The sequence below is a fragment of the Dromaius novaehollandiae genome, unplaced genomic scaffold (genome assembly GCF_036370855.1).
Source record: "Dromaius novaehollandiae isolate bDroNov1 unplaced genomic scaffold, bDroNov1.hap1 HAP1_SCAFFOLD_31, whole genome shotgun sequence".
NCBI classification, from domain to species: Eukaryota; Metazoa; Chordata; class Aves; order Casuariiformes; family Dromaiidae; genus Dromaius; species Dromaius novaehollandiae.
Window position 1 is genome coordinate 4,848,170 of NW_026991289.1, and position 6,589 is coordinate 4,854,758.

Consider the following 6,589-nt stretch of genomic DNA (forward strand, 5'->3'; position numbering starts at 1 on the left):
GCACCAAAGAGTTAAGGGTAATTAGGAGTGGGCTGACTGTAGGGGAAGGGATTAGGACGGTGAAAGAGACACACTTAGAAGGGGGAAAAGAAAAAACAAGGAAATTAAAAGTGAAGCAAAGCATTGGTCATGGCTGTCTTGGGGATTCCTGCCAAGAAGCCCTGCATCTGAACAATTCTGCCTGGAGGAGCACAAGAAAGCTGGCCTACTTCCACCGTCACAGGGAACCTGCCTCCTTTCCCTGACATCAACAAGAGAAGATCGAGAGTGGGATGAATCACGGACTCCTTCAGGGTGGAAGGGACCTCAGGAGGTTTCTAGCCCAGTCTCCTTGTTCACAGCAGGGTCAGCTCTGGGGTCACACCAGGTTGCTCTGGCCTTCATCCAGCCTGGTCTTGGAAACCTCCAGGGGAGGAGACCGCACCGCCTCTCTGGGCAACCATTTCCAATGTTTGACCATCCTTGCAGTGGAAACCTTTTCCTTATGTCCTTCACGAATGTCTCTTCTCTCAACTTATGCCCATTGTCTCTTGTCCTCCCCCCATGCACCCTGGTGAAGAGCTGGGCACCATCTTCTTGATGACCTCCTCGTAGGCATTGGAAGGCTGCCCTGGGATCCCTCCAAAGCCATCTCTTCTGCAAACAATCAGTAATGAGACCTGCGGAGAAAGCAAGAAGAGATCCCATGGATCCCCAGAAATTGCCCCTTGGCTGGAAGGGCTGTCTCAAATCCTGATGCCCTGTGTGCCATGAGGGCTATCAGGAAAAGACCCTCCGTCCCCCAGGTGCTGCTGGTTGTGGAAGAACACCCTTGCCAGAGTGGGGGCAAAATCCACCTGTATTTGGAGATGTTTACCGGTGGGCCTCCTTGCCTGTATTCCCCCTCCTTTGATTCATTTCTACTTTCTTCCTCCCAGTCTCCCACAGAAATTTATTTGACTCTGGGGTGTGTGTCATGAGCCCATGTCATGAATAATCCAAGGAGGTCGTATCCAGCCCCATGGCTCAGGGACTGGGATTCTTGGCACCTCAGGAGGGACACTGCCACTTGTGTTAAAGAATAGCAAACTGAAACTGTCTAGAGGTAGCCGCTTAGCACAACTTCTCTAAAACTTGCTTAGCATGAGGAGCTAAATTTGCTGAAGCCTTAGGCCGCACCTAGATAAAATAATGAACTTTTACTTAGTCCAGTAAGAAAAGGGCCTCAGAGCTGGTTCCAGCTGGGAAGATAAGGGAGTTACAAGCAGTCTGCATTCCTGTGTCTCGCACTCCCAAAGGGAGGGTGTCAAGGCTTTGAAATAAGACCAGTGCAGGGCATTAGGACCTTGAGGGGCAAAGCCTTAGCTCACTGCTGGGGCAGTGTTCATTGTTATGATTTAGAATCACCTCCTCCTCCTCCTCTGGACTTTGAGAGACAACAGTAAGACCCAGCAAGAAACAAAGGTACAATCGTCGGCAGAAACCACAACAGTAAAGATAAGGAAGAAAAAGAGCCTGCCTAGGAACAATGATGAGATCCAATGAGGAGCAGGAGACCCCAGACCTAAAAATTACTATTGGTCTAACTACCGCGTGAGGGGTGGGAAATTTAAGTTGAAAAAACTATAATTGCCCAGGATTTTTTTTTGTTGGGGTCTCTCTTTGGAGGCACCCAGCTCGAGCTGTAATTATTGCACGCACGTAACTAAAATTTACTTATTTAATTTGCTTTGATTTGGCTCTGAATTTTACTTGCGGGAACCTAGGGTCGGGCCCTGTTATGGTGGCCGACAAGCCTAATTTCCATAACAGTACAGTCAGAAAACAGCATTGTTGTTGTAACAGACACACCTAAAAACAACGTTCCTGTGCTACGAGACGCACCACAAAAACAGCGTTCTTGTTCAGAGGCCCACCACAAAAACAGCGTTCTTGTTCAGAGGCCCACCACAGAAAGAGTATTCTTGTTTGAAGAGGCCCACCACAGAAACAGCATTCTTGTTCGAAGAGAGCCACCAGGACAAGTGCTGAAAAAATCCAGCAAATTCTCTATTTCCCAGGCAACTGGCAGATGGAAACCCTGCCTCGCACACTGATAAAACTGGTTTTACCCCAGCTCAGAGCTGGGACCACGGCAGGAGCAGGCTCCGAGCGCTCCTCTTCTCTGGGGGCTTCCTGCCACCATCACAGCTTTTTGCAGCACGTCAGAGCCAGGGAGCAGATCCAAGGCACAGTGAGACAAAAGCCTGAGCCCCCCGACCTGTCCCCGGGTGCCCACCTGCACCCCGCAGCACCCGAGCACCCAAATGGGGCGGGTTTAGCCTCGAGCGGGGCGTCAGGTGCTGCTGCTCCCGGGCTGTGGGAGCCGAGGGGACTTGGCGGCGTCCCGGAAGCTGCAGCGAGGAGACGGCAGGCGCTCGGGCGGGCTGGGCCCCCGCTGCCCACGCTGCCGGGTCCGGCCGCGGCTCCTCGCTTACCAGGATGGAGCGCTTAAATGGCGGCATTGCTTCCTGCAAAGACAAGAGAGGAAAAAATCAATAAAGGCAGAGGTGTGAGGGGTGGGGGGGTGCACCCGCACCCCCGTGCGCGCCCTGTCCTGCAGGTCCCAGCCCCACGTCACCGTCCCCCACGGGAGCTGTGCTGCGGGGCTAAATCCCCCCTCCCAGAGCCAGGGGAGCAGGCAGAAGCCCCCAGGAACCCAGCCATAGCGCCCGGCCGGCCGGCAACCCCATGGCGGGTGCCAGCCTGGTATCGCGCTGGGCCGGGGCCCCCCGCCCCGCTCCCAGCACCAGCTCTGACCCATTCTGGAGCTGATGGATGCCCCGTCGTGGCCTGTGAGAGAGGAGCGGCAGTGAGCCCCGGCCCCGTGCCAGTGGCACTGTGGGCCCCGCACCAGCCGCGGGCAAAGCCGGGCCAGGGCAGAGCCCGCTGGGCCGGGACTCAGCCCTGGAGCCGCCTCACAGGCACCACGAGCAGAGGGCAGCGCCCGGGCGCCTCAGCCTCCAGCGGCGGGATGCCAACCCTTTCCCTGCCCTGCAGCCAGGGAAAAGCTGCGGGGCGCGGAAGAGAGGAGACGAGGGCAGGCGGGGGATGAGATGCACCAGCCCCGCGGCCGCCAGAAACCAGAGAGCAAATGCTGCCCTGCTGCCGGGCGCGGCCCGGGACAGAGCGGCCCCGGCACTCACCTTTGGCGATCGCGTACCCCTTCTCCGTCCTCCCTGCGGGAAGAAAGAGGCATCAGGCCACGCGGCCCCTCGCAGCCCGGCTCTGCTCCGGCCCCAGGGCGCCAGCTCGGGCCCCTTCTCCTCCCGGCCTCCCTCCCCCCGCCTCCACAGCCCTGGTGCTTTACCCCATCTGCTCTTCTAGACCACAAAGTCGGCGATCACCGCGATGACAACCACCACAGCGACGACCGCCCCAAGGACAACAGGCAGCAGGGAGCTCGGTGGCTCTGGAAGAGAGTGGGGCCGGGAGCGGGGGCTGGGAGCTGCCCCCAGCGGGCACTCCACAAGCTCTGGCCGCCCGCGCTCACCCCAGGAGAAGAGGCCGGGCTCCGGCAGGCTGGCGTGCTCCACACGGCACTGGTACTCGTGCTTCTCTGTGGGGAGGGCCTCAAAGCTGGCCCAGGCAGGGAGGTGCCATCGCTGTTGGGTGTGACGCTGTCCCGCTTGGTCTCCTGGGCTTGGACGCGGCCCTTTTTCAGCCAGCTGATGCTGATGGGCCGCGGGTAGAAGCTGTGAGCCTGGCACGACAGGGTCACGAAGCCGTGGCTCTCCTTGGCCGACACTCTCACCGTGGGGCGCTCTGGGGAGACGGCGCGAGGGAGGGAGGTCAGGCAGCTCGCGCCCAGGCCCGGATGCACATGCCGCACCGCGCCGCCAGCAACGCCCTCGAGCGCCTGGGCCCAGCGCCAAGCCCAGGGCCTGTCCCTGTGTCCGGGGGGTCCCGCCTCGCCCTGTCCAGCGCGGCCCTCCCGTGCTCCACGTATGTCCGCAGCGCCTCGATGCAGCTGTTCTCCAGGTAGTGCTTCCAGCACTCAGGCTCATTCTCAGCCTCCCACTTCCTCTTCGTGATTAGCGCAGCAGCATCCGCCGTGACGAATGTCAGCGTGTCCTTGTCAAAGGCGATGAAGTCCTTCCCGTCGTAGCCAAGCTGCATAAACCCCCGGGTCCCGCCATCCTCCAGGAGGTCACAGCCGTACGTGCGCTGCACTGTGTGATACCCTGAGACACAAGCAGGGAGACGGGGGCTCAGGGGCAGCAGAGGGGCTCGGACCCAGCACCCAGCGCAGGGCCGGGGGCACTCCAGCCCCACAGCCCCCAGCGCTGATGGCGAGCGGCTGCCGCCGGGAGCCCCGGCCCGGCCCCTGGAGCCCCGGCCCGTGCTCACCCCCACTCTGGTTGTAGCACTCCTGCAGCATGTCCAGGTACACACGGAAAGTCTCCTGACAGTCCTGATTGATCCGGGTCTCCTCGTCCCAGTGGTCCTGACCCTCCTGCTCCATCCAGGCCGCGCCCGGCACCACTCTCTGCGTCTCGCTGTCGTAGCGATCGATGAGCTCCCCGTCCACGTAGCCCACGGAGACGAAGGCGGGCAGCCCCGGGCTGGGCTCCGTCACGGCGATGTTGAAGTAGCGCAGGGAGTGGGGGCCTGCGGGGACATGGGGTGCGGTGAGGGGCCGGGCGGGCACATTGGGGGGCATCCGGGGGATCAAGATGTCCCGGGGGGACAAGACGGGCGGGTCGGGGGGGCAGCATGTCCCAGGGTTCAGGTCGGGGGGGCAGCACGTCCCGGGGGGGGCAGGTTGGGGGGCTCCGGGGGGGCAGCACATCCCGGGGGGGTCCAGGGGGGTAGCACGTCCCGGGGGGCAGGTCGGGGGGGCAGCACCTCCCGGGGACGGTTGCAGGCCGGTCCGTGGGGCCGCTGACAGGGAGCCCGGCAGCGGGGGAGGGCAGAGGGGGGCTGGGGTCCCCGCCCGCACTCACCACTCGCCGCCGCCCCACCGCCCCCCAGCAGCAGCAGCAGCAGCAGCCCCGGCCCCATCGCCCGCCCCGCTACCGCCTCCTCGCTGCCATCGCCGTCGCCCTCACACAGCACCGAAGCCCACGGGGGCCACGCCCCCGCGCCGCCATTGGCTCCGCTGTGATGCACCGCCATTGGCTGCGCTCTGTCCCACCCGCCAATAGCGGCTCGAGTCGACCCAGGCGTCACCAGGCGCTGGGCAGATCCCGGCGCGGCAGGTTGGGAGAAGTGAAAGTGAGGGCGCGCGCGGAGGGCACTGCACAGGGCCGAGCCGCGACTCCCGCCCCACCTTGTCGCACAGCCATTGGCCCCGCCGGCGGCCGCCCGCCAATGGCGCGGCGCGGCAGTGGTGACGCCACCGGGCGCCGGGCAGATCTCTGCGGAGCGCGTGATGGGCGGGAGCGCGGAGGCCATGTGGGAGGACGAGGACGATGTGGGGATGGAGATGATGTGGGGACGGGGACACTGGGGGGATGGGGATGATGTGGGGATGGGGATGATGTGGAAGTGGGGACGATGTGGGGATGGGATGCCATGGGGATGGAGACGATGTGGGGATGGAGATAGAGTTGGCTCTGTCACAGGGGCAGGGGGACACTGTGGGGATGGGGATGATGTGGGGTTGGGGACGATGTGTGGACGGGGACACCATTGGGATGGGATGGAGTTGGCTCTGTCACAGGGGCAGGGGACGTGGTGGGGACAGGGACACCGTGGGGATGGGGATGCCATGGGGCTGGAGATGGAGTTGGCTCTGTCACAGGGGCAGGGGGACGTGGTGGGGACAGGGACACCGTGGGGATGGGGATGCCGTGGGGCTGGAGATGGAGTTGGCTCTGTCATGGGCAGGGGGACGTGGTGGGGACAGGGACACCGTGGGGATGGGGATGCCATGGGGCTGGAGATGGAGTTGGCTCTGTCATGGGCAGGGGGACGTGGTGGGGACAGGGACACTGTGGGGACGGGGATGCTGTGGGGCTGGAGATGGAGTTGGCTCTGTCGCAGGGGCAGGGGGACGGGGACACCACGGGGATGGGGACGTGGTGAGGACGAGGACGGCAGGCGAATGGGGATGCTGTGGGGATGGGGACACCGTGGGGACGGGGATGCCGTGGGGATGCTGATGGAGTTGGCTCTGTCACAGGGACGGGGGGACACGGTGGGGACGGGGGTCAGCTCCGGGGATGGAGTTTGGCTCGGCCAAGGGACGGGGACCCAGCGGTGGAGATGGGGACCCGAGGATGCAGGGACGGGGGCAGGGATAGGGACAGGAGACCATGGGGACATGGCGATGGGGACACGGGGCCAGCAGCGGGAGCTCAGGGAGTGGCGCCCATCGAAGGCCGAGCGCTGGTAGGTGGCCCCCGGCCCACTCCCTGCACCCGTAGATCTACTGGAAGATGTGGAAACCTGCCCAAGGTGGCACCCATGGGTGAGGAGCTGCCCGGGGACCCAGGCGTCCAGCCCCGTTGCACCCCTGGAGCCAGGCATCCAGTCCCATCAGCACCCACACCCATCCATGGAGCCAGCTGTCCAACCCCATCAGCACCGTCCGCCACCCATGGACCCAGGTGTCCAGCCCCATTGC

General features: G+C 63.1%; 1 pseudogene; it reads right to left on the minus strand.

The window, feature by feature from the left end:
* Nucleotides 1-3,341: 3,341 nt before the first annotated feature.
* On the minus strand, nt 3,342-5,022 carry LOC135325572 (class I histocompatibility antigen, F10 alpha chain-like; annotated as a pseudogene).
* Nucleotides 5,023-6,589: the final 1,567 nt, after the last annotated feature.